At 45.7% G+C, this 27,943-nt stretch overlaps 1 protein-coding gene across 9 annotated transcripts in view; it reads left to right on the top strand.

Moving 5' to 3' along the window:
• ERC2 (ELKS/RAB6-interacting/CAST family member 2) overlaps positions 1-27,943 on the top strand; it is a 982,890-nt gene that overhangs the window by 885,306 nt on the left and 69,641 nt on the right. For 6 of the 9 annotated variants that reach the window (XM_076008677.1, XM_076008691.1, XM_076008709.1 and 3 more), the window contains one exon: positions 601-7,721. The exons of 1 other annotated variant lie outside the window; for it this stretch is intronic. The gene's annotated coding sequence lies outside the window, so the exon portion shown is untranslated. Of the gene's footprint in view, positions 1-600; positions 7,722-27,943 lie in introns of those variants that run through there. 2 more of the 9 variants (XR_012922097.1, XR_012922096.1) reach the window with 2 other exon arrangements.

The raw sequence follows: 27,943 nt of genomic DNA, 5'->3' as shown, positions 1-27,943 counted from the left end.
TCCTTTACCTGAGATCCCACTGGAAGAGGTTGAAATGCAGCTGGATCGTGGGCATTGGAGGAGCACAGTTCCTCCTGTGATAAGGGCTGCAGACTCCAAATCCGACTACTCCAGCTGGGTGTAGGATTACAGGCTGGAGAATGGCTGTGAGCAAAGGGCTTTCAGCTCTCTGTCCCAGGAATCTTGCATGTGCTAACGTATCGCAGCCATGACTGGCTCACTCCACGGGTCCTCCAGGCTCAGTGTTACATGTCACTTCTTCCAGGAAGCCTTCCCTGACCTCTCCACCGTCCCCCACCCCAAGTCTGGGTTTGCTGCCTTTGCTTCCTGCTCCATGGTCCCCTCCAAGTTTCCCTACCCGCTGTCCTATAATTGCTCATCTTATCGTCTTTCTCCTGGACAGCCCATATGCTCCACGAGGACAGGGTCTGTGTTCTGTCTGTGACTGCTGACCCTCCAGAGCCTGGCACAGTGCTTAGTGAGTGTGTGTGGAATGACTGAGTGCGGAAAGGAGTGGGTGCTGGGTGTCGTAGGGACTGTGGTGTGCGCTCCCTTGCTGCTAATACTGCTTTCTTGTTGCTTGCAATTTTCATTGCCCAGATGATCCAGCTCTGTCGGAGGCACGTAGGCACAGCCAAATCTCATGCTGTACATTGATCACCTGTCCAACCTTTGCCTAGAGTGGGAGCCCCCAGTTCCTTCAAGAGATCCAACTTTACCTGTCTGTAAAGAAGAAGAGGAGGAGGGAGACAGCGGGGAGGATCCGGTGGCAGTTTAACACCAGAGCAGGTCCTATGTTTACTTTTCCCCTTTTGGAGGTGGGTAACTGCAAATGCCTGGGGTGCTGGGTTTCAGAGAGACTCTGCATAATGACTTGGACTGGGGGCTGACATGTACTTTATTTTTTGCTAGAGTGTAGAGGTTGCTATTTTTGTACTTAATTCATAGCCTGAGTGTTCTGTGATTCCCACCCATCATAAAACACGAATCCAGGTTTATCAACCACATGATGTAAATTGCTGTGTAGGCCTCATGGTGGTCACACCATGGTGTTGTTTGTATCTTGCTACCTGGACAGAGAAGAGGGTCATTCATTGGTTGCTAATTGATGACTATTGTATTTATTATTTACTTTTCAAGGCCTATGATTTTCAACAGCCTGACTTGTTTTGAGTCTGTGGCTTTTAATATTTTGAATACCCCCCATTCCCCAATCCAGTCAACTTCTTAGACCATGAGATCCTGAATAGATGGGATTTCACTAGCCCTGCACAATCCTGGGTATGCCTAACCAGCCTCTTCCCCAAGCAGAACATGAACCTATGGCCTTGCAGTCCTCAGGCAAGACAGCTTCCTACTGAACCCTCAAACCCCAAGCTGTCCCTGAGTTTGAACTGTCTGTTGTTGACTGGCCTGCAATAATGATTTCTAGGTGCATGGACGTTTGCACGTGAAAAACACAGCCTCACGTGTGGTGGAACAGATAAACCCACCGAGACCACAGGGCATTGGCCATGTGCTTCTTGCATAGCCATCTGCTCTCAGCTCTGCTAGGTCCGAAGTGTGTCCTTCCTGTGCTGGTTCTGAGTCTCTGTTGACTTAGCATTCCTGAGTTGCATTTCTGCTGTGGCATAATAAGTGCCTAAATTGGAATCTTTGGGGGTTCCTTCTAAGAAGAGAGCTTAAATCCACTTTGTTTTATAGAAGGTGTGTGTTCATCAACATTGTGCACTTTGAACCAAATATCAATGGACCATGGTGAGCCTTATTCCTGAGTTCTAAGGAAATTTTAGTTTAATTTTCAGGTTTGGAATAGCACCAAGGGATGCCTCACTACTTCATATCCTTTGTGGATGCAGGCAGTTAATAACTGCCTACACAAATAAATCACATACTTTTACAAAAAAGAGAAATCTTTGAATGACATTTAATTTCTAATTAAACTCGGCAATACAGTCTCTGAAGTGTCTCATCTTGTCTAATCACAATGATCTATTTCCTTCTAGAGTGCTTCTGCATGTAATGGGTTAGTCCTTTTGTTATTATCACATAATATAGTGAAGAGGATAATTCAAAAAAGAAAAACAAAAATGAGAATAAAGGATTGCTTTTTAGGTCAAACTCAAACTACTGATTATTTCTATTGTTTTGCTTTAAAAACATTTTCATATCCCTTCACTGATTGATCTATTCAGCAAACAGAGTTAGACATTGGTGCTCTAAGTAGAGGGCCTGGACAAGCAACCCGAATCCTAGTATCACCCGGGAACTTCTTAAAAATGTACATTCTCAGACCTCACCCAGACCTACTGAATCATGTGGGATCCAGCAAGGTATATTTGAATGAGCCTGTGTGTGATTAATTCTGGTGCACACGAGAGCTTGAGAGCTGTTGGTTTAATTAACTGCAAGTTCATGATGTGGGGGTATTAAAAGGAGAACAACTTCATACAGTTCTGCCATCCAGAAGCTTAGGATCTCATCATAAGGCACAAATTCATCAGATAGTTTAGCAGAGTGATCTTTATAAAATGTAAATCACATCATACATTCACTTCCTAAACCCCTCCAGGCAGTTGCCTTTGTACCTGTCATGAATATAAATGGTTGGCTGAGGCCCACAAGGCCTGGCACGCTCGGTCCCTGCCCACCTTCCCAGCCACGTCACCTGCTGCTCTCTCCCTCCCCCAGTGCTCTGCCAGGCGGCACTGGCCTTAGTGATCTTGTGCGGTGTCAGCAGGAATGTCGAGAAAAGGGAAGGCGGTAGAGAGAATTGTGAAGTTTAAAGAATAGTTTTGGACACTAAAGTATTTTTTTCATATGATAAAATATTTCTAAATCACTGTCTCCACTGGTTAATATAATGATATATTGATGTCTACATACACAGATGTATGATATATTAATGTCATAATATTAGTGGCCTCATCTTGTAGCATAGCAACATCTGAAAGGATCTGGTGAGTCATTAAGGAAATATTACAGTAGTTTAGTTTCATCTTAGTGTCATGTATTTTTTATTAATTTCCCTCTCTGAAATTCGGCGTGGCAAGCACAGTAGGAACTGAATAAACATGGCTGGAGAGACCAGATGTGGAGTGGGAAATGCTCTGTGTGACACCAGAATATTGATGGGGCCAATAAATGATTCTTGCTGTCTTTGTCGAGTTCTAGGAAAGATGGTGACCATGTTCGTTTTTTTGTCTTTTCATAAAATTGTGAATGCCAATTTTGATCTTTGGGATATTAAATGTACTATGTGATTTGGGAATAAAGCAGCTGTTTGGATTTTTATGGAATGTAAAACTGTAGCTCAGGATGCTCTTCAAAATGAGAAAGGGGGAAACACATATTTTAAATATGATTTGTTTAAAAAAATGAATTGGATTTGAGGCAAAGAGTTTCCTAGAGATTTAGGATTTCTGGATCCGAGAACAAGGTCAGTGGTTCTTTGGTTTTGTGTCTTGTTTTTGTTTTGACTATCCCCAGCTCTACCTTTCACATTAACAGGCGACTATATTATGAATACAGCACCTCTGGTTTGGGACATTATTTGCTCATTAGGAAGCCTGCATTTGAGATCTTCTGCAGAGGAGAAGGTGGGGTGAGGGTAGGGGATGTGCCCGTGGGGCCTCTGAGCTTCCCCTTACCTTGGAAAGATCTTCCAGGGAAGAGGCAGAAAGCCTCCTTACTACCTCAAATGCTGCGATACATGAGGGAGCCCTTCCTATTGCTAAGAGAAGCTAGTCTGCCCTCGTGGGTGGGGACAAGACAGACACCAGGCAAGCTTTGGCAAATAGCCACATTTTCACACTTTGAAACACACTCTGAAGGGTAAGTACAGAGAGCTAGGAGAGCAGAGAACAGGGAAACAGGCTCCCTCTGGGCTTGGCAGGGAAGGACACGAGGTTGACACTGTGGACTGAAAGATGACCACATGCTCACTGGGGTAAGTGTCTAGGTTGGTGGTGTGGGAGGGGCAAGAGAGAGTGTCCCCAGGGAGCTGGCATCACCTCCTCCACTAGCTGGGACTCTGCCACCGAGGCCATCCCAGCAGGGAGCCTTCTGAGCAGCACCACTGCAGAGTGGACTGCAGTGGGGGAGACTGAGGTGTCCTAGCAGTAGATACACTGTGTCCAACTATGACATCAGCACCTTGATGCCTGTTTCTCATCCTTTTCTTGCTTCCTCCAACTCTTCGGGTGCCCGTCTCTGACATAAGTCATCCTTGACAGCTGAGCCGCCTGCGGGAGACATTGACTGTCCCCGGGAGGATGCTTCCATGGCTTCTACGGAAGGGTTGTGAGCATCTTCGGAGAATCTTCCCAGGTGTGGCCCACAGCTCTAGACGTGAGGAACTGCCTTCTCCCACTGCCTTCTTGACCCAGAGGCATCTCTACATGTGTCTCACCTGTCCTTCTGGCCAGGCCACAGTTTGAGGCAGATTCTCTGTCTGTCTTTTTTTTCTTGGTGTCTCACATTCTGGCTTTGCACAGATCTGGCACTCAGAAATCATTGATGATTGAAAGATGAGATTCTGCAACTCCACATGCCTTTGCAATGCTGAGACTCAACTTCAGAAATGTGAAGTAAAAGAGATGCCCGATTCCTTCATTTGTCTGTCCACCTGTCCATAAAACAGTTGTTGAGGACTTGCTGCTTAACTGTGCAGCCAAAACACAAAACCTGGCATGTGGTGAGTTCACAGTCGATGCTGGTTGTCATGGAGGCAGTGGAACACTAACTCTGGCTTCAGTCCCTTTGTGTTCCTGTCCCAGTGACTTTCCCAGAAGCCCCAGCTCCTTATCCTCCTGAGTCCTTTAGGAGCGATAGGCCAGGGTACCAGGTTCTGAGAGTGTCTGCTTCTCTTCAGAGAGGCAGGACTGCCCCGTGGGTGGGAAGCACTTGTTTCCTGAGCTCTGATATTTCAGAGAGCCCCAGGACAGCTCGCTGGGTGCTTGCACACAACGAAGGCAAACACAAAGTGACAGGGAGCAATTGAACTTCAGGGAGGTCTGAGTAGCTCTTAAAAAACATTAACAAATTAATGAAGATAATCATTTGGAGCACCTAGGTTTCTACTTGCTGAAAAAGACTGGCCCATTTCTAAAAAGGGGGACTTCTTTGACTGAAAGAAAAGGGCAACTTATGCAGATGTGAAGGATTTGAGCATGGGGTCCCAAGACTGAGCCTGCAAGTCAATTCTGCCTAGATGGCATTTTGCATGGCCCACACAGGGCTCTAAAAACCTGAAAATATAGCATACGATTCTGGCTTTCTGGATTTGGGGGAGAATCACATGATCTGCCCATACCAGCCTGTATTCCCACGAGATTCCCCCAGCAAGCTCTTCCACCCAGCCAGCCCTTTCCAGTTCACTGGTCACTAAAGTTGGCCTTGCTCACCACCCTGGTCCCTGGCAGCACAGTATGGGACCCTGGTTTGGACCTGCAGAAGAGGCCCTTGTGCTGGGTTTCTGTAGCCAGCAGCAAGAATGAATGGTGCCCAGTTCCACTTCCCTGGCTTCCTGTCCAGATGCCACGTGGCAGGGCCTGTGGGAGTGACATCAGTGGCTCACCAGCCAGGCTGTCCATAAGAACCACGTGGGCACTTGCCCAGGCCCCACCTTAGGCTTTCTGACTTAATTGCTCCGGGGAAGGCTCTACAGCCATGTCCGCTCAAACAGCTTCAGAGCGCCACACTGCGGCGTGTGCGCAGCTCGCCTGCGTACTGGGACAAGTGTGCTGCCCATACGTGCTTTTCTAGGCCTCTGTTCCTCTTCCTGAAGTGGCATCGATTACCACAAACCACTGTCATAAATGTGGAATTAGAGCAGAGCATATGTGTCAAAAGAAAAGGAGTGTAATGCAGAAAACAAGAATAATGTCTTGGTTTGAAATACTCCAGGATATATCAACAAAAGCTGGGACTTGGGTGGCAGGGGGAGGTGGCAGACACCAGTGCTTGCCCCACCTGCCGCGTGACAGTGGAGAGGCCCCTCTGTGGGCGCAGGGTCCCCAGGCCCACCTGATGTGTACTCCGAAAAGGCAGCCTGTTATTTTCTTGCTAGATCCTTTCTTACTGGATTGGTTTTTTCTTTACATCAACAAGTCAATAATTTTGCAGGACTGTTTCCAGTGTTTGCCTCCTTAGCATTTTTCTGGTCTTCACTAAGCCCTTTTAACCTGCTACATATGTTTTCCATCTGCATAATATTATTGCTTCTTTTCTTAGTTTTGGCCTTTTCTTCTGGAGCATCTGTTACCCTCAGGTTCTCCCTGTGTAATTCCCACATCCATCCTGTCTTTTTCTCATAGATTATTACATCTCTCTATGCGGGGACAGCCTCACAAGACACAGTTAATTTCATTGATGATATTTTCTACGGCAGTGATCCAGCTCTTGGCTGCTTCTTATGTCAGTTGTAACTCCATGACTGCATTTTTAAAGGGTAGTAGGTGGTACAAATCCTCTTCCATTTTCCATTCTGGCTCTAGTCGTCTGCCTCAGAACCCCATGTGAGCTTTTTCACTGATGGGGAAACTGAGGCCCCCAGAGGGACAGGATTTGTCAAAGGTCACATTGTTGGGTCCTGGGGAAGGCAGGAGTAGAACTCGAGTCTTCCACCAGGACAAGGCCTATTTTGTCCCCAAGGCTCCACTTTAAAGATCAACCCTGAGGTGCAAAACAAATAATGTGATAGATAAGATTGTCATTCTCATCAACCTAATCAAAATACTGAGTGGCAGAGGCCACTTGGAGGAGCAGAGTCATGCTCACAGTCAGCCATCGGGCTCTTTCCTTAGCAAGGGGTGGCTTTAGCAAGTGACATGCTGCTGAAGGGGTCAGGCTTCTTCTGGTACACAGGGGATGTGACAGTTTAATCATTTATTCAACAGCTATTTATTTGGAGAGAAATAAAGTCACACGTGGGTGGAGGAGTCTGTAGAATTTTTCGAAGTTTAAAAGGGAGTCCCTGTCAAACTTGTGCTGCTTCTGTCTTCCACGATAAATTCAAAGGCTGGTTGTGCCCTTCTCCAAGAGCTGCCAATCCAAGGAAGAATCTTTACCTCCCGATGGCTCTCACCAGTGGCTTCTGTGATGGGACAGATCTGGCGAGCAGATGTTTGCAGTGGAAACTTGCTATTCTAGAATAATTCCTTCTGAGGAAGGAGGAGGCTTAGGTCAGAGAACAATGTCCCCAGTCTGTCCCTTTGCTAAGCAATAATGTCATCTTGGCTGCCCGTATAGCTGCCCCATCTTCCTGAAATCTTCAGTAAAAGGCCATTCAGCAAATGCATCTGGCATTGGCCAGGATTTTTCTAGCTGCACTTTAACAGCAAGGAATGGATTTAATCAGATTCAAGGAACATTAAGACTCATTCTATAACAGTGGTACCTCTCCAGAAGGGCTCTAGGAGGCAGATATTCAAGAACAAGTTTCTGGGCCGGGCGCTGTGGCTCACGCCTGTAATCCTAGCTCTTGGGAGGCCGAGGCGGGCGGATTGCTCAAGGTCAGGAGTTCAAAACCAGCCTGAGCAAGAGCGAGACCCCGTCTCTACTATAAATAGAAAGAAATTAATTGGCCAACTGATATATATATAAAAAAAATTAGCCGGGCATGGTGGCGCATGCCTGTAGTCCCAGCTACCCGGGAGGCTGAGGCAGAAGGATCACTGGAGCCCAGGAGTTTGAGGTTGCTGTGAGCTAGGCTGATGCCACGGCACTCACTCTAGCCTGGGCAACAAAGCGAGACTCTGTCTCAAAAAAACCAAAATAAAAAAAAAAAAAAAAAAAAAAAAAAAAAAAAGAACAAGTTTCTTTTTTTTTTTTGAGACAGAGTCTCACTCTGTTGCCCAGGCTAGAGTGAGTGCCATGGCATCGCCTAGCTCACAGCAACGTCAAACGCCTGGGCTCAAGTGATCCTCCTGCCTCAGCCTCCTGGGTAGCTGGGACTACAGGCATGCAACACCACCATGCCTGGCTAATTTTTTCTATTTTTAGTTATTTGGCTAATTTCTTTCTATTTTTAGTAGAGACGGCGTCTCCCTCTTGCTCAGGCTTGTCTTTAACTCCTGAGCTCAAGCAATCCTCCCGCCTTGGCCTCCCAGAGTGCTAGGATCACAGGTGTGAGCCACCGCCCCTGGCCTACTTTTTTTTAAGAGAAAAGTTTAACCCCTTTATTTATATTGTCTGTTTGGTGATTCATTGTCATCATACTTTCTTTTAATCCTTTTTCCAGCATATTGTGGGGTACAAATGTTAAGGTTACATATATTGCCCTTGCCCCCCCTCCCTCCTTGAGTCAGAGCTTCAAGCGCGTCCATCCCCCAGTTGGTGCGCATCGCATTCATTATGTATGTATATACCCATCCCCCTCCCACCTGGTTGACACCTGATAAATGTTTTTCCTATATGTCCACTTAGGTGTTCAACAGTTAATACCAATTTGCTGGTGAGTACATGTGGTGTTTACTTTTCCATTCTTGGGATACTTTACTTAGTAGAATGGGTTCCAGCTCTATCCAGGAAAATACAAGAGGTGCTATATCACTGTTGTTTCTTATACTGAATAGTACTCCGTGGCATACATATACCACATTTTATTAATCCACTCATCTATTGATTGGCACTTGGGTTGTTTCCACATCTTTGCAATTGTGAATTGTGCTGCTATAAACATTCAAGTGCAGGTGTCTTTTTCATAGAGTGACTTTTGTTCTTTTGGGTAGATGCCCAGTAATGGAATTGCTGGATCAAATGGTAGATCCACTTGTATCACTTTAAGGTATCTCCATATTGCTTTCCACAGAGGCTGAACTAGTTTGCAGTCCCACCAGCAATGTAGGAGTGTTCCTATCTCTCCACGTCCAGGCCAACATTTATTGTTTTGGGGCTTGTTAATAAGGGCCATTCTCACTGGAGATAAGTGATATCTATTTGTGGTTTTGATTTGCATTTCCCTGAAGATTAGAGATGTTGAGCATTTTTTCATATGTTTGTTGGCCATTATTCTGTCTTCTTTTGGAAAGTTTCTGTTCATGTCCTTTGTCCACTTTTTGATGGGGTTGTTTGATTTTTCCTTGCCGATTTTCCTGAGTTCTAAATAGACTCTAGTTATCAGCCCTTTATTGGATGCATAGCTTGCGAAATTTTTCTCCCATACTGTGAGTTGTCTGTTTGCTCTCTTGACAGTTTCTTTGGCTGTACAGAAGCTTTTTAATTTGATAAGGTCCCATTTATTTATTTTTGTTGTTGCTGTGATTGCCTTGGGGGTCTTCTTCATAAATTCTTTGCCTAGGCCAATGTCTAGAAGAGTATGTCCAACGTTTTCCTCTAGAATTCTAATAGTTTTACATCTAAGGTTCAAGTCTGTTACCCAGCGTGAGTTGATTTTTGTGAGAGGTGAACGGTGTGGATCCTGTTTCAGTCTTCTACATGTGGCTATCCAGTTTTTCCAGCACCATTTATTGAATAAGGATTATTTTTCCCAATGTATGTTTTTGTCTGCTTTGTCAAAGATTAGATGGCTATATGAGAATGGTTTTATATCTGGGTTCTCTGTTTTGTTCCACTGCTCAATGTCCCTGTTCTTGTGCCAGTCCCAAGCTGTTTTAATGACTATAGCCTTGTAGTATAGTTTGAAGTCTGGTAAGTTGATACTTCCCATTTTGTTTTTATTGCCTAGGATTGCTTTTGCTATACGGGGTCTTCTCTGGTTCCATACAAAGTGTAAAATTATTTTTTCTATATCTGTGAAAAATGATGATGGTATTTTAATAGGGATTGCATTGACTCTGTAGGTCACTTTGGGTAGTATAGACATTTTAACAATGTTGAGTCTGCCGACCCAGGAGCATGGTATGGTCTTCCACCTGTTTACATCCTCTGCTATTTTCTTCTTCAGTGTTTCATAGTTCTCCCTGTAGAGGTCTTTTACCTCCTTGGTTAAATATATTCCTGGGTACTTTATCTTCTTTGTTGCTGTTTTGAAAGGAATTGAGTCTTTGATTTGGAAGAACCAGTTTCTTGAGCAAAACTTGCAAACCAATGCAAAATAGTCAAGTTAAATATGCAAGGGTCTGAAATCTCAGTGACACTTAGCAAGCTCATTGGGATATATACTTAGTTCAGTGCTTTAATGGAGGAATCTAATTAGTCTTCATAGCAACCTATGAAGTAAGCACTAATATTATGACTATTTTATAGATGTGGAAACTGAGATTTAGGCCACTAAGTTACTTGTCAAAGGTCACATAGTGATTCCTCCTTCTTTAACCATTGGGATGACAGGTACACACCACAATGCCTGGCTAATTTTTTTATAGAGGCTTGCTATATTACCCAGGCAGGTCTCAAACTCCAGGCCTCAAGTGATCTTCCCACCACAGCCTCCCAAAATGCTGGGATTACAGGCATGATCTACTGTGCCCAGCCCAGAAATGATTATTTGAGTCAATTTTAATAGATTTGACAAAGGCTAGTATCTATATACTAGTATATACTATATACTACTAGTATCTATATACTAGTACTACATACTAGTATCTATATACTAGTAACAGAAACACCGAGTTTGGTGAAAAGGGCATTTATTTGCAAATTGTCTTCTCTGTTTTCATTTGCAACCTTCAGGCATCCTAGTCTGTGACACAGGGGTGCGGAGTCCACTTGGAGGAGCAGAGTAATGCTCACAGTCAGCCATTGGGCTCTTTCCTTAGCAAGGAGTGGCTTTAAGCAGGTGCTGTGGTTTCTCAAGGTGCCAGGCTTCTTCTGGTATATGGGGGAGGTGATAGTTTAGTCATCTGTTGAACAGCCATTTATTTGGAATCTGTGACATCCCATAGATATGATGATCAGCTTACTATCTTTTACTAGGACTGTAACACAAATAATCCTAAGGTGATGTGATCAGTTGTAGGTATGAGGTCTGTATCTCTTTGAGGGGCTAGGACTGCCCCTCAAAGAGGCTGCCAAGTCAGGCTGACATCAGCAGTTGTTTCCAGACTCCGTTCCAGGAGCTAGATACTGCAGATTCATTACATTTTGAAGGCTCAGGCAGCGGGAGGCAGTAAACCAGTAAACAAAGAGATAGGATGATTTCAGGCACTGGCAAATTGCATGAGGAAAATACAGTGGAGTGATAAAACAATAAGTATTTGGGAATGAGAAAAGCTACTGGGCCTAAGGTGATCATAAAAGGTTTTTCTGAGGAGGTAACAAATAAGACAAGCCTAGGAAAATGAGAACTATTTTTTCTAGGCTGGGTGGAAACTGGATGGATGGGCCATGATATATAAATTTCTAAAATGATGATAATAAAGAATAATGATTCTTTTAACATAGAAGTTCAGATGCCAAATATATGTTATCGCTTCTTGGGATTTGTTGAGATGTTTGATGGCCAAGCACGAGTTCGGCTTTCCATAAATACTCCATGTGTACATTCTCTCTTTGGGTGCATGTTCTTTGTGTATTCTTTAGATAAAGCTTATAAATTATGTAACTGAAATCTTCTAAATATCTATTTATGTTTAAGTTGTTAACTGCTCCATTTCTTAGAGATAGGAATGAAAATCCTCCTGATGATTGCGAATTTGATCATTTCTTAGTAATCATATCAATTTTTATTTTATCTATATCTAGGATATACTTTTAACTGTATGAAATTTCATCACCTGATGTTATAGCTTCTGGCGGGTTGTTCTTCTTATCTTTAGTTAATATCCCCTTTTATCCTTATTAATGCTTTTACCTTTAAATTTTATTTTATCTGATAATACTGTTATAGCAACATAGTTTTGGTTCATATATGTGAGTGTATTTTTTCCATCCTTTTACTTTCAGTCTTTGTGTGTCACTGGTCCATTTTTATGAGCAATATAAAGCTGAATTTTTTTTAAAAATCTGGTGTTCCTGTCTTTTAATTGGTAAATTTATCGTAACTAATCTATGTAGACTTAGCTCTGTCTTCTTATTTTGCATGTTCTCTTATCATGTTTTTTTTCTTTTCTTTCCTTTCCTTTCCTGCCCTATTTGAATTGACTGTGCTGTCTTTATTTCTTTCTGTTTTCCTCTCTACTGGTTTGGGAGTTACATATTCTATTTCTCTTTCCTTAGTGGTTTAGATGGTATCTAAAGCAGAATTTGGCAAATACTCAGAAGCTCTTAATGCATCACCTTCTGCTGGTTTAAAGGCTTTCTCTAGTATCCTGGTTCCCCAGTGGTTGGGTCTTTAATGGGGTGAGGTGTAAATGAAAGTGCAAAGCACGGTCACTATAATGATTGTATCTTGGAGTGTGGATTTCCAACTTGCCTTTTCTGAGACCTGCACCCTGTTGCTGAGGGTGTCTGGTAATTGACAAACTGTAAAACTCTCATGGGTTATGGATAACATGGCAGCTTCTAAGCAAAAAGCCACTTGGTTTCTTCTATTGCCTTTCCCTTTGTCTGCATTTGAGCTCTTGTAAGTGATGATAAACGTTAAATAGCTCCCGTAAAACTGTTGAATTGTCAGTTTTTAAACTGCATAAAACACTGACATTTTCATTAGATCCTAGCTCTGAAGAATGTCCTGCTTTCATCATTACAGATTTGTTTACTTCTGCAGAAGGTCTTAATGTGCTGCCCATGGGAGACTCTTTCTGTCACCTGCTCTTAAATGGGAAAGCCTTTGTTCGGCCAAAGATTTTTGGAAAAGGATTTGCATGAGGGCTTTTTCACCTCCCTCTCTCTCCCCTACCATCTCCCAATAGGGTAAAGGATGGGAATAGAGTCTTTGAAGAGCTTTTGTACTGGACAGGAAAAATTCCAACCTAAAATAATCCTGCAGAGTCCATTAGGAGACAAAATGTTGAGGAGAAGCTATTAAACCACTATTTAGTTTCAATGTCTCCTGTTAAAGATAAGCAAGTCATATCTGTGTCTTTTTGACCTCAATCTTTTGGTTGACATTTAAACAGATATCTTGATTTTGGATTAATAAACTCTCTTGTGTATATTACTAGAGAAAACATTTTAAACTGCTGGGTCCTTCCAAGCAAATAAGAAAAGAGAAGACTTTTATCTTCTAATCATTGCATTAGATTTTCAGCATTTTTCCAGAAGATGCCAAATTCTTGATGAACAAATGTGGCGTCGCCTCAATTTAACAAGCTAGAAAATGTGTGTGCTGAAAGATTGCCTTGTCTTAATACAACCAGGGCTGAGGATGTCAACTTTCCTGGCATCAACATGTTTGCAATTTATAGCAAGATTTCTTGCTTGTTTTTAGAAGGGCCTTCCTCTTCTCTAATAGCTTGTTGAATATATCTTTGGCAAGTTTGTCTACTTCCATGTTTCGAGAGAGGCAGCCTGGCATGGGGAACCAAAGTCTCTGAGCCCAGAGTGGATCAGCATTTGAATTCTGGTTCTAGAACATACTAATAGTGTTATCAGGAATGAGTTAATGAACCTTTCTGAGTTTTGGTTTTCTCACTGATAAAACTAAACTAGTAAGCTGACTTTTCACAGTTGATATAAACATTAAGTGAGATACTATATGTGAAGTGCTCAGCACAGAATCTGGTCCATAGTAGAGGACTATTCAGTGACATTTGATGTGATGATGATGATGATGAAGATGGTTGTGGTGAAGATAATGGTGATGAAGAAGATGAGGATGAGAATGGTAGTGATAAAAATGTTGATGGTGATGATAATAATGGTAATTAAGATGACAGTGGCTGGCGGTGGTGATAGCTGGGTGTTTGAAAAAGGCTGAGAGAGGTTATCATGTAATTGAAGAACTTGAGGAAAAATAGAATTATCTATGAGTACCTGATCTACAGTCCCCCTGCCTCTATTTGGGCACTTCCAGTCACTAGGAAGATCTCTCTTAGCAAAATTCTATTATAGATAGCAAACCAAAAAACCCAGTTCATTCAAGCAATTGTGTTTTCAGGCCTGGATTTCTTTTAGAAAAAAATGAGAAGTGTTACTGTGAGTCATTTAATCCTGTTGACGTCGGTCCCCATCCTAAAACTTGCTCATTCCTTGGCTTCTGGACATTGGACATTTTGGAGTTCTCTCTCTGCTTGAACACTTCTCTGTCATCTCTTTGCTACCTTCTCTTTCTGTGGTCATTTGGAATGCAGAGAAGACTTTGCGGGAGAAAAAGGGGCCAACGGCAATGTTGAGGCAGAACTTGAGTGCAGAGTCACAGAAGCAGAGAAAGGAGGCAGTTTCCAGGTAGAGGAGGAAGGTCAGCAGGTTTGAATATGACCATGAGGGTGAAGATGAGGAAGGCTAGGCAAGACCATAAGTTTTGGCACTGAAAGTTGTTGGCATCTGACAAGAAGGAGAGGTGGGGAGTACCTGGAAGATGAGGGGTGGAAGTCAAATATATTGAAGAAAGAGAAAGAGGAGGTTGCAGAGTGGAAAGACTTTTTGTAGATAGGGGAGAATGCATACTCTTTGTAGACCACGACAAGGGAGCCAGAGGAATCTGAGTACACAGACACAAAAGCAAGAGGACTCAGATGTTTGGTCCTAGAGGATATGGGAGTGGTGGAAGGAAGAGTTCATTGGCCCATAAAGCACTTGCCGCATCCCCAGGTGGAAAAGTGAGAAGACAAGCATAGCACTAGGTGGGGGAAATTATAATCAATGAGACTCATGCTGGATGGCCTTGACTTTCTTGCAAAAGAAGATGAGGTCTTGATGAAAGTAAGAGATGTTTTGGAGAAATAAGGAGCTCAGGAGAGAGTTTAAGAAGAACCAGTGTCTGAAGTGGGAGAGGAAGTCAACCAGTGATGATTAGAAGACTTGCCAAGGAGCACAGTGAGGGGAGAAGCTGTGTGTTTGTGAATGCTCCCATGCTGTTCTCGCCCTGGGCCCTCCCCCAGGGTCTCCTGTGCACCCCCAGGGGGCCCTGTAGTGCTCCCACCCCAGGGGGCCTCCCTCCCCACCTCCAGGCCCAGCCTTGTTCCCAGACATTTGTCACAATGGACTGATTTGCACCAAGGTGGGGCAGCCCCAGGGCACAATGCCTCCTCCCACCCAGAAGCCTGTGTGGCAGGCAGTTGAAGGGATGGAGCACGATCAGGAGTCAAGGGCATGAGTGCAGTCCCAGGTCTGGTCTGTTACCTGTCATCGTGCCCTCCTGTGGCGCAGGATATCACATCTTTCTTGCTGGTCATTGTAGCGTCAGCATGTTGTCCAGTAGCTGGTGCACAGTGGGTGCTCATAGAATTGATCTGAATGAGGGAATGGAGAAATATAGCAAAAACCTTCAAACACCCCATTGTCCTATGCAAATGTGAGGTGCTATTGTTCCTATATGCATTGTAACGGGCACAATAGTGCAAGGAGGGACCTGCAGGGAGAGAATTCCAGCCACCAGAGGTAGCTGGGTGAAGGGGGATCTTTCAGCAGATCTGGGTGGGAGCTTTCTGCTGCTTTTACTCCCTGGAGCTACTGGATTTAACTACCTAGGTGTCTACACCTATTTGGTTTGGTTTTTAGATAAATCAGCTTCTATCCCTTCAGTAATCTGATCCAAGGTGATTTAGTCATTTCTCATTCTAGCTGTTGAAAAAAATATACTTTGTCATCGTAGATAAGAAGCCAGATCCTGGCAAGACAAAGGGAGATGAAAGCAGGTTCAGATAAAGCAGCACAGCCCTCTCCTCTGACCTTTCTCCCCTCCCTCCCCTCAGACCTTGCTCTACCTTTCCCCACCACTCTACCAGCCTGGAGAAACCAATTGTCAGCCAAACCCCGAAAGAATAAAAGAAAAATATCCCCCCAGAAGGCGAGGGCAGAGGGGAGACATGGAACCATCAGTAAAGGCTGAAGGGATTGGCCTGGAAAGTGTGGAATCCAAGAGGGTGCTTATTCTCAAAACAAAGCTAAGTGATCAGGTACATTTCGACAGGTGAGAAAAATGGGGTGAGCAGAGCTCGTGGCCCCACTGGTGGGCCTGCCCACGGCGGCCGAGCCAGCGGGAGCAGCCCTGAGTGAGCAGGACTCACTGCAAACCGCCAGAGCCCCAGGAAGCTTGTGTCTGGCCCAGCGACCCTTCCAGCTTCTGGCCACCCAGAACCCCAGCTCCCTCCCCGCCCACACATTGCAACAACCCAGGGAGGCCTCACCTGCCTTTCTTTGGCAGACAGCCTGGCAGATTGCAGTCGTCCCTCACCAAGCCCACGTTTGCCTGGCATCTTTTCGGGCACGGGTCCATTCCACAAATGTTTTTACAAAAAGGCCTTTGAGACAGGGAAGTCAGTTTTCTTTAGAAGCGATGTGTTAGACATCACTGCATTCAAAATCTGCCTCAACCCAACTGGGTCACCTACTCTGAGCCTCAGTTTCCTCTTTCGTAAAGTGGGATAAATAAACTCTGCCTCATAGGGAGCAGTAAGAACGAGAGCAGCAGGGACGAGGTGCCTGGCGGAGGGCTGGCAAGGAGGAGTCGGCGACTGGCAGGGAGCCTGGCTGGAGGGCCCGGCCCGCGCACGGCTCGTGCTTATTTTTCCTCACTGCACATGTGCGGTTTGGGCCTCGTCGGCTGCTGCTTTGGCCAGAACCACACATGCGCTTTTGTTCTGAGGGGTCATTCTCCTTGTAAATGCTCCTGGCCTGCGCGAGGGACATCTTCCAGGCTCTGCCTGCGCCCTGGTCTTGGTGTCCACATCTGGAGGACAAAATGTGTGACTTGATTTTTATTCATATGAACTAACTTAGGGGTCCTGTTCAGCCTTGCTGTCTGAGGGGTCTCCTCTGTGCTCCTGGCACCCCGACCTTGCTTCCCGGCTGCCGTGCTGGGTCCCACGAAGGTGGAGACGTGATACGATGACCATCCTAAGTAAGAGAAGAGACAAAAGACAAAGATGAGAAGAATACTTGTCAGTATTTTCCAACTGCTCTATAATGAGCATGTGCTTTAAAAGATCATTTGGGAAAAAATGCTAAAAAAAAAAAAAATAATAAGGGAAAATCAACCACAGTTCTACCCCGTAAACTTAATGTAGAGACATAAAAGGGGACGTTAATGTCCTGTGCTCCTCTCCCTTGGCAGTGCGATCCAACCCCGGATGCTACGACTGCTGACCATTCAGTGTATGTCCTTCCAATTTTTTCCTGAGTTTAAAACACATACCCACATTCACATGTATACATATATACGTAACTTTTACAGAATTGCAGCCTACAGTTTGTACTTTGGGATCATTGCAGTTGCGTGTATCAAGGGCCCCTTTCACCACACACCTGCCTCCAGTGTCTGCTGCAGTATGCTTTCCATGCTGTGGAAAGACCACATTTATTGATGGGCGTTAGGTTGATGCCAGTGTTTTTGTTAGCACAAAGAAGGCTATTGTAAACATTGTCTTTCGCTGTATATTCTGGTGCTTTTATTTCTGTAGAATCAAGTCTCAAGTGTGACTTCTGAGCCAGAGGGTATGCTCTCTTTACGTTTTAATAAAGACTTCCAAACTGCTTTCTGCAATGTTCCAGCATGCCTTGTGCACCTCCCAACAGGGTAAGAGAGCTCCTATTTCCCTGTAACTTTACCAACTTTGAACATCATCACTCTTAATTTTTTTTTTCCCAATCTGATGAGCGGAAAATGATCGGTTTTAATTTTTATCTCACTTATTTAGATTTAGCTTATTTTCATTTGTTGATTGGCCAGTTTTGTCCTAAGAATTCCCCATTTGTATCCTTGGCCTGTTTGTTGAGTGAAATTATTATCTTCTTTACAAAAAAGTACTGTTATTCTTAAAATTAGTTTAAAAATAGAATAAAGTTATTTTTTAAAAAGCTCTTTGAGAATGGAAAACTTCCTGAGGCTGTTGGGAGCAGAGGCGGGGGGGCGAGAGGCAGCAGTAACCTTTCGGTGTGCTGCGAGGTCCATGTCTTCTTCCAGCGCATTCTTCCCGCGTGGTCTGCGTCTTCTTCCCGTGCCTTGTTGCCCGGAGGCTCCTCACTACCGTGCTGGGAGCCTCCCGCGCTCCAAGTGCCTCCTGGCTGTCAGACACTCACCTTGGCCCTGCCCAATGAGGGTTGGGGTGGGCTTGCCCCGGGTCCTGAGCCCTGCGCCAGCCCAGCTCTGGCTGGGTCTGTTGCCTGATGACTTTCCCTGCCCTCCCCGCCAGCCCCTCCCAAGCCTCCAGCCATGAGCTCTGAACACTTTCTGGAGGCCTGGGGACTCTTTTACAAGCTTCTTCAGGAAGTCAGTGCCATTGCAAAGACTCCTTGTGCAGGCCTGGGTAGTGGTGGTTTTTATTCTTACTAATAAAATAGTAGTTACCACTTATCAAGCATTTACCATATTCAAGGCCAGTGGTTACGGTTGTGCAAGTTGTCCATTGCACAACTCCAGGGGGCAACATTCACTGTGCAGGCATTGTAGACTTGCAGAATTATTTCTGCCAAATGGCAGTCAAATGTTTTGAAGAGGGTACCTTTTTTCTAATTCTCACAGAATCTCCATGCTGGTGAGCAGCAGGTTTAACCAAGTGCCAGCCACTATGCCAAGTGCTCTAAACACATGATTTTTTTCAATCCTTTACAATAGATAACCTGCTGAGGATGGTGATACCACCACCTTCTTGTCTGTGGTCATGGAAAGTAAGTCTCAGAGAGGTTAAGTCACTTGCCCAAATCGCCCAGCAAGTGAGTGAATTCGCACTCAGCTCCAGCTGATCCCAAAGCCGGTGCTTAACTCTTGCCCTGCCTCCCTCTGTATTGGACTCTGGTGACCACAAAGGGCCCTCTGAAATACCCAAGGCCATGGTCACGGCACAGGCACTGGGTTCCTTCGGCCTGTCCACCTGTCTCTTGCCACAACACCCTAGGCGGGCGGCGTAGCCAGTGGGCAGGACTGCCGCAGCCGGCGTGCCTGGGCCGGGGACGGGGCACCGGCTCGCGCCGTGGCCGGGTCTGCGTCTCTGCGCCCGCCGTGGGAAGGGCGAGCCCTCCTTGGTGGCGGGCTCTAATCCTGCCGCTGCCTGGTGTCTGCCCAGGCTCAGCTTTCCTCAGCCGCTCAGGGCTCGCAACTGCCAGAGGCGGCGCTGAGCATGCGGAGCGGGAGAGGGGCTTTCTGGACTTGACTCCAGGCGGGAGGGACTCCCCTCTGCTCTCCGCTTCCACACGCAGGTTCATGCGTCTTTTAACCTTCCGACGGCTCCCTGGGGCCCACCCCGAAAGTCGCCGTTCGGATCCGTTGGTTCTGGTGCGGTTGCTGAGGCTTCAGGGTGTTGCTCCTTCTCTTGGAAAAGGCTCAGTGGCCCACGTCCGCACAGCGCCCGACTGGCAGAGGAGAGGCCCTGGTGGAAGGAAGGGTGGGAGGCCGCCCGGCTCCGAACCTTTCCTGGGGAAAACCAGCAAGGAAACAACCTTGTACCTGCCTCCGGTGGGGGCGAGGAGGCAGGAGCTCTGGGTTCAGCCTGGAGATGGATACCTAATTTGAGGCACTTGGGTAGCTTTATCGTGTCTGTGGCTTCAAGTCACGTGTCTGGTCAATGAAAAAGGATGTTTTGCAGTTTGGAAGGCGATGATATTTTCCTTTTTGAGAGCTCTGCAGCTAGCCACAGCTGGTCACTACTGCCATCCCACCACTAGCTGTCAGGCTGACCGGGGTAGCGGCCTCCCTTCTCCAGGCCTCTCCCTCCTATCTGTGAAATGGGATCGATGCGACCTGCTTTAGAAGGTCAACGCTAGGATTGAATAGGATTGTACGTGTGAATAGCTTAGCCTAAGGTCTGGCACGCAGAAGCCACTGAACAGCATTATGACCAGCTCCGCAGACAAGGTAAAAGATACTCTACACCCCAGAGAAAGTGTATCGCCCTGAGTCTGCTGGTGTGGATTTCACAACCACTATGGACAATTCCACAATAAGTAGTCAAGTTTAAATTGACATTTGCTATGACATATCAATGAGACCTCTAAGCGTATACCCTAGGGAAATGCTTGCACCTATGTAGAAGAAGATGTGTTAGGGTCATTTGAAGCTTTGTGATGGCAAAAGAGTGTATACAATATAAATATTCATCATTAGAAGTTCTGTTGTACTTATGCAATAGGATACTTCACAGCATTAAAATTCAGTCTGCATTAATGCAACTGCATTACCATGGATAAATTGCAAAAACATAATGTTGAATGAAAGAAGCAAGTTATTATATATAGTGATATATGTAGTGTGATAACATTTGTTCAAAACTATAAAACTTGCAGATTTATACTACATTTATTAGTGAACGAATACATAGAGTACAACAGTATTTAATGTATATAACAAACATGCATAGATAGGAATGTTATCCCTTAAGTTCAGGTTAGTGTTTACTTTAGAGTTAGGGGAGGAAGTAGAATGAAAACAGGGATGAAGTGGAAGACTTAAATTATATCTCTCTTATTTTTCCTAGAAAAAAAGATTTCAGAGAATATGACAAAATGTTAAGATTTATTCCACTGGATGGTGGGTTCATAAGTATTTTTAATAGTATTTTCAACTTTATTCTGCGTATTTGAAATATTTCATAGTAAAAACTTTTAATAAATAAAATTAAATTGTCTTATGCAAAGAAGGAATAATAAAATGATAAAGTTACTCCTTTAAAGCACTTCGTATCTTTTCCTACAGTAAGAGGAGAGATGGTTGAGGAGGTTCATATTATATCACAAATGTAGAAAAGTTTAGATCACTAGAAGATTTTTAAAAGTTAAAAGAACTATTTAGTTAAAAGTAATCTTTTTTTTAAGAACAGTTAGAAACTATAGTTTTTTGAATGCACTTATCTAAACAACTAATAATGGCCAAATAGGTCACCAATTCAATCTCTCAGATTGTATTTCTGGGTTTATGAATTTAGAATGGGGAAATTTCCCAGTGAGATGCTTTTATTATAGGAAAGTTGCATTTCTGCAGTGATGGTCAAATAGAGTAATAAAAGATACACTTAATTATGAAATCTTTCCCCAGGGTAACATGGAAGCTATGAGCGGTGTTTCTCTAAGCATCATGACTGGAATCTGCCTTTGTGCTGCCCTAAGGCGTTTTGAAATCATGTTGTAGGGCCGGGCGTGGCGGCGCACGCCTGTAGGCCCAGCTACTCAGGAGGCTGAGGCAGGAGGATCTCTTGAGCCCAGGAGCAGGAGTTTGAGGTTGCTGTGAGCTACAATTGTGCCACTGTGCTTCAGTCTGGGCGACAGAGCAAAACTTCATCTCTGAAAACAAACAAATACCCAAAAAAGAAACGTAGAAGACGTAGGAGAGACTGGAAGTCTGAGGGCCGCCCCACACTGCCTTCCAGGGCCCACCTGGGCACGTGCGCTGAGGAGCTCCTTCCTTCAGGCCTCTGCTTTCCCGTCTGTGATGCAGGTATTCTCTTTTGGTCTCATCCACCCAATCCTGTCCTTGGGAGCTGCAGACCCCTCTCGACTCCCTCGTGGCCCTTCGCCCCTTCCCGGCCGGCCCCTCCAGGGCCCCAGGGCGCCTCCGCCAGGCCCCTCAGGGGCAGTGCCTGAGCCAGCAGGAGCGGCTCCCAGACACCGGCCTTTCCAAAGCTGCCTGGAGCCTTCTCCCCTGTGGCTGCAGGCTGAGGGGAAAAAGGGATTTTCTTTTCTTTTTTCCAGTCTGGTTTTTTGATTTTCATTCTGCGGTTCTGCTCTGCCTCGCTTTGTTTATCAGCATCAAAGCTGAGACCAGCTGTGTTTGTTTGTGGATCTTTCATTTCCATGAAACCTGCAGATTTTTCTAGGTCACTCTGTGTTCTTAATAATCAAGAAGGTAGTTCACATGGCCGCAAAGGAAGGACTGGGGTCAAAAAACCTCAAAACCACAGAGCCTCCTCGGTAGCCTTACCTTTGGCCTGGAAGACTGGAAATAACAATTACACGGCTGGCTTTGTTATCTTCCAGGGTGAAGTCCCCCAAACAGCTCTTCTCTAACAAGAAAATTCAAATAGAAATCTTGCTTATTATTTTTGAGCAACATCCCATGCCAAAGATCTCATTTTTAAAAGTCCAGACCGCAGTAGTTACAGAGAGGGGAGGGGAAGGGATGTCGGGAATTGTTTTCATTGCTTAATAGCCAGACCCTTAGTTGCATTATTATGGGGCAGCAATCACTTGAGGTCACCGTAGTCGAGTTGCTTGTTGGGGGAGCATTTGGCTGAGCAAAGGCCCGGCTCAGCAGTGGCAAACATAGCCGTTTAACAGGCCACTTGATATCCAAGGGCAATTACTGGTTCAAAACCCTGAGCCCTGGAATAGGAGAAATAGGAAGCCTCTTTTAGAGATTTGGTCCTAAAGCTATTAACTCACCTTGCAAAGTGCTGCCCAGTTAACAGCACAGACAGACCTGTGAAGACCACACTGATTGCTGTTTATCCGAGAATGGGTCAGAGAATCCGAGCCGAATGTAGAAAACCAAGGAACACAAATCACTGAATCCCGGGGACCACTGCGGTGCGGAAGCAGCAGCCAGCCCGAAAAGCCTAGTTTCCGCTGAGCTCCGCCCGCCAAATGGACTGACGTTCGTCAGGCTCCTGAAACAGTAAAGACAAGACCGTATTTGGATTTGTAACTCCCTGGGTATTTTGCAGGCAGGTCTGGTTCGCGTTGTCCATTGACTTCGGGGCCTCTGCTCAGCTCGAGACAAGCCATTCGTTTGGATATCCTCCTTCGCGGGGCAGGAATGCCCACGTGCTACGTGGGTGATTCCAATTTGCTGGTGGGGCTCCCGTCAATCTTCCCAATCTGGAACTGCCGCTCTCTGTCTTATGTTATCCTGCGTCCTTGTGTCCCCACCTGCCTTTGGGAGTCTCCTGAAAGTGGCGGCCTTAGCAGGGAGGTGTGGGCTCTGGCTGCTTTCACCCACCAGGATTAAGTGACGTTCGCCAGAGAGAGGGGAGAGTCTCTGGCCTCTCCCAATAGAATACTCCCCGGGCCTCAGCGTCTGCACGCTCAGGCACGAGGGGGAAGGTAGGGGAGGCAGGAGAGGAGTATGTGTGCCATTACCTTGTGGTCCATATAACAGCAGCCGTAAGGGTAGCACAGTGACAATACTAGTGTGGTAGCTGTTTAATGGTTAGTGCCTGTAATTAGTTAGTACTTACTATATTAAGTTTCTGTGCTAAGCAGACAATACTTTTTGCAGCAAACCTTTATTAGTCCCATTTTGTCAGATGAGAAAACCGAGACCAACAAAGATAAAGTAGCCTAACCTGCATAAGAGCACTTGCTGGCATGTGTTGAGCCATCACTTGTACTCAGGGCTTCCCCTCCTAGGCCCCATGCCCTTAACCACCGTGCAGTGCACTGACTTAGGCATGCGCCAGGAAACTGAGGCTCGGAAACACTAGATGGCTTCCCGTAGTCCCTTAGCTATTTGTAAGAGTCACAATTTGAACCCCGGCTGCCTGTGTCATCCTGTTTTCACAAACCCGTTCAGAATCTGTCTCTGTGTTCACTGCTTCAGGCCAAAGAAGGCTGTGCTTGGATTCCCACACAAGAAATATGGACCCTGCAAAGTCGGGAAGACTGCTGTGATGCAGAGGCATTCAGTAGTTTGGGTTTACTGAAAAACTAATTTGAAATGGGAATCAACCAGCTGAACAAAATCTAGTCATTGAGGTAGATCGATAATTTTTAAAAGATTTTACTTCAAAACACTGGTAGCCATGGGTGTAACTCCCCAGGCCCAAGAGAACAGGCGGTGCGGACTGTGGTAGACACCGGCTGAGGAGGAGAGCGAGTTGGTGTGCAGAACTTGCCTCCCCAAGAAGAGTAACTGATCGGCGCACCCACCCACGCGTGCATCCATTCACCTGGAAATACCTTTTGCGTTGGTGCCTACCGGGTGCAGGCTCTGTGTCGAGGGAGAGAGTCCCACTTCCTGACCTCACAGAGCGGCATTCTAGCAGAGAGCGCTTCTGTGAAACCAGAGCTCACAACAAACTGATGGGTGGTAGAGGACATGCAGGACACTCCTGGGGCCCCTGACCTAGTCTAGCGACCAGGAATTGCCTCCTCCAGGAGATATTGTTTTAGTTGAGAGCTGAGCAGTGTGTGAGAGTTAGCTACGTGAGAAGTGGGGAAGGGGGTTCCAGGGGAACAGCAGGCATGGGAGCCAGGAGGTTGCTGAGAGCCCTGTGCAGCTGCAGGACTGGATAACGCGCAGGCCAGCAGGACTGTGGGAGGGACAGTGTGCACGTGTATTTCAAAGTTCCTGGGAACTGGTTAGCAGTGATCTGCCTCATGACTCTAGATGAAGATTCATGTAAAATGAACTGGTTCTGCTCTCCCTGTTGGCAGAGCTCTTTCCAGGGGTCATCTTCTGACCCACCTGTTCTGGAAAAGAAGCGAGAGGAGAGGTTACTCCATGTGAAGTTGATGGTTCTTCACTTTGGAGGAGATCATGAAAATGTCTGAGAAGCTCTGCACCCTTTTCCCAAGAAAAAGCACAGATGAAATGTTGTCTATCACTTTAGGAGGTTCACAGGTTCCTGAACTGGGGTGCAAGGACCACTGGCAGGAACTCTGGTTCTTTCATTCTCACCAGCTGAGGCACTGCGTGCACTGGAACAGTGAATTCTCTCTGTACAGACCCTACCACTGTGTCCTGTGCACACAGACTTCTCACCACCTAACCTCCTCACCTCTGGATAACTTCCCTGAGCTAATCAGCCATCAGTGTAGCTCTCCACTGTCTTCAAGAAGTTACGTGGTCTGTAAACTCACCTTGATGGGTGACCCCAAGACATCCCACCTTTTCTCCCCATGGCAGGACTAAATGATATTATTGCATGTGTATTTTTAGACATAACAGTTTTATTTCCCACTTACTTTACTCTTTTAAGGAAATGGCAATAGGAGAACTAGGGCTTAAGCATTTGAAAAGAAAAGATTGATAGTACCATAGTCCCTTTGTTTCACCTCTGAGCTGCTCATCCTAAAATTGACTCCTTTGAGCACCCTCCAATAGGAATCACCCAGCGCTGCCTCCTGGTTAGAGGAGGACATCCTTAAAACTGGGGTCACATGAGATCTCCATACCATCTGTCCCCTTTCTCCCACCCCCACTGCTCTCCTCACCCATGGCCTCCTAGAGGCTCCTCAAACAGGCCAGGCAACTCCTGCCTCAGGGCCTTTGCACTGGTTCTTGCTTCCTGGAATTCTCTTCTCCTAGATAACCATGGGGCTAACTCCCTCACCTCATTCAAGACCTTGTTCGAATAGCACCTGCTCAATGAGGCCTCATCCAACCATTTAAAACAACCCACCCCTTCCCTAGTTTATCTGGCACTTGCCATCATCTAGCCTACCATGTATTAATACTTCACTGTTGCTTTTGTTCATAAGCCCCATGCAAGCAAGCACATAGGCTTTTTGTTCACTGTGCTCAGATCAGTACTTGGCACATATTAAGGGTGTTCAAGCTGTGTTTAATGAATTAATGGGCCAGTAATGTTCCCAGGTGGGTTTGAAGAAGACAGGCATCTCTGGGTTCATATGTATGTGTGTAGTTGATCAAGAGGCTTCCCTTCCAAACCTCCAGCATCACCCAAGCCCAGAGAAATGAGAACATCGCACTTGCCAGGCTCTTGGGTTCTGCTCTAGCCAGCACCCTTATGAAAGCAATTAGCACCTTTGATTTGGAGAAATGATTGCAGGTCCTAGTGAGAGTTGGTAACAATCTGAGGACCCTTGATCCAGGCAGAGATTTCCAAAGGAAATGAATTTGGCCTGTCTTGGTCTCACACTCTGTCTTTCCTTCCAGGGTTCTCTGACATTGAAAAGCCATTTGTATTTTTGTAGCTGAAAACTTGCCCTCAAGTTTTTAGTAAAGCAGTAGCTTTTATCATTTTGCCTCTGCCCTCCCCTCCAAATGGGACCCTGTAAGATTCTGGCTTCCCCAAAAGAAAAAAAAATGCCCTTCCTATAGCTGTGGAGTGGCATTTACATTCACTTTTGGCAATAGTGACAAAACCCCTCTTGATTTTTGGTATTTTTACCTCATCACAAATATGTGATGATTCCCAAAACTATTATATCACCTTTTGAGTTCTCTTCCTATGTCCCTGAGGCTGTGGACTTTACTTGAAACCCTTACCACTGCCGTGGAGATATTAAACTAAGCATTACAGCTTAGTGTGGAATGTGTAGACACTTGAAGCAGGATTTAAAAGACATTCTGATTCCCTAGAAATGTAGCAGTGTTGCCTTGGAGCAGAGAGCCACTCAGGAAGGAGCGCCCTCTCCCAGCGCTGAGCCTCGGCTCTTCAGTGCAAAGGAGTGGAATCACGGCCGAGTGCGCGGCCTGTGAAAGGCTGAGCGTGTGTTCTGTTCAGGAGACTCTGCAACGGACTTGTTTTGCCGGGTGGAAGAATGAATCATTTCAGCCGTGCACACCAGCTGCAGCCTGCGGGAGTAACCGAGGGCTTTCCCACAGCATGCGCTGTGTATTTCATTGCTAGAGCTTTGCATTTTGACAGGTAGTTCTTATCCTACTGGAAAGAGAGGTCTGAAGCCAGCAGCTGGAGGAAGGCCTGGCAGGGCCTGCTGTCTAAATTGAGAGCAAGCATGTGCAGTGAAGCCTCATTATAACATGACCTGTTATTACATGGATTTTGATATCCCAGGGGGCAAATATGTCTCCCAGCATATAACGACTCCGTACAGCAGATGCCTGTTGTAACTTGTCTAACCAGAACACAACCTTGTCCCTGAATCCAGTGTTATAAAGGGGTTCATGCCACTTTTTAAAATTGAAAAACACATTAAATACAGATTGTGAGTTATATATACTATATAAAGGAAGGGTTAAAAGTGTGTATGGTGCTAGGCAAGTGCATGTTGAACACTATGCTCTCATGGAACTTACCTTGTACAAGGAGAATATGGTAGATGGATTGCAAAAATGTCCCCAGTTTTCAGAATCCCTGTATCTAAACCCTTTGCAGTGTGATTTTAGAGCTAATCTCGTCAAGAGATGGCATTCTGTTTTCCCTTTGCTTGAATTTGGACTGGTCTTGAGTCTTTCTTTGGCCAACGGAATGCAGTGGAAATGACAGAGTGCCAGTTCCAAGCCTAAGCCTCAAGGAAGAGGCCTTGGGAACTCCTTTGTGTTCTCTTTCTCTCTCTCCTCCTCTGCTGGGCCGTGTGCAAACCAGTCCGGGCTAGCCTGCTGGCAGGTGAGAGGTCATGTGCAGGAGAACCCAGTCGTCCCAGGCGAGACCATCCTAGACCAGGTCACAGCCAGCTAACTCCCAAACATGTGAGAGAACCCAGCCAAGATCGACGAATCACCCAGCAGACCTGTAGACTTACAAGCAATAATAAATGATGGATATTTTAAGCCACTGGGTTTTGGGGTGGTTTGTTATACAGTAATAGCCAACTTAAACAAAGAGACTGGCAATATGTAAGTGAACAAATACATAAAGGTGAGAAGGTCAGGTAGGGATAGCTGCCTTGCAGGAAATAAAACAGGGTCACTTGGACAGTCTACTTCAGATAAGAAGTGGAATAAAGGCCTTTCTGAGGAGGCAGGTGAGCAAAGACCTGAATGGTTCTAGGCACTGGCTTGCTGGCTATAGGAAGAGCTGAGATAAGAGCTTTCTTGGAACACATACAAGTGGATGTGAATGTCCCAGGCAGGGTTTAGGGGATAAGAAACTGGAAAGGGAATGGAGGGCAAGGGAGTCTGGGAGTGTGGCAGGGCCAGAGCTCACAGAGCCCTGCAGGCTACAGCAGGCAGTGTGCTTTGGGTACAGGGGCTGGAGGAGCATTGCATCTTTCACATTACCCAGCTGCTGCGAGGCAGCAAGCATGGCCACAGAAACCCAGTGTGTGGACCACTGCAGAAGTCAGATGGGAGACACTGGGGACCCCGACCTCCTCTCTGCTTGCTCCAGCACTCGCCATATCCCGCCTTGCTTACAGCCTGCTG

This window comes from Microcebus murinus, chromosome 1 (genome assembly GCF_040939455.1).
Source record: "Microcebus murinus isolate Inina chromosome 1, M.murinus_Inina_mat1.0, whole genome shotgun sequence".
NCBI lineage: Eukaryota > Metazoa > Chordata > Mammalia > Primates > Cheirogaleidae > Microcebus > Microcebus murinus.
Note: the sequence above shows the minus strand (reverse complement) of the source record. Positions and strands in the feature narration are given on the sequence as shown.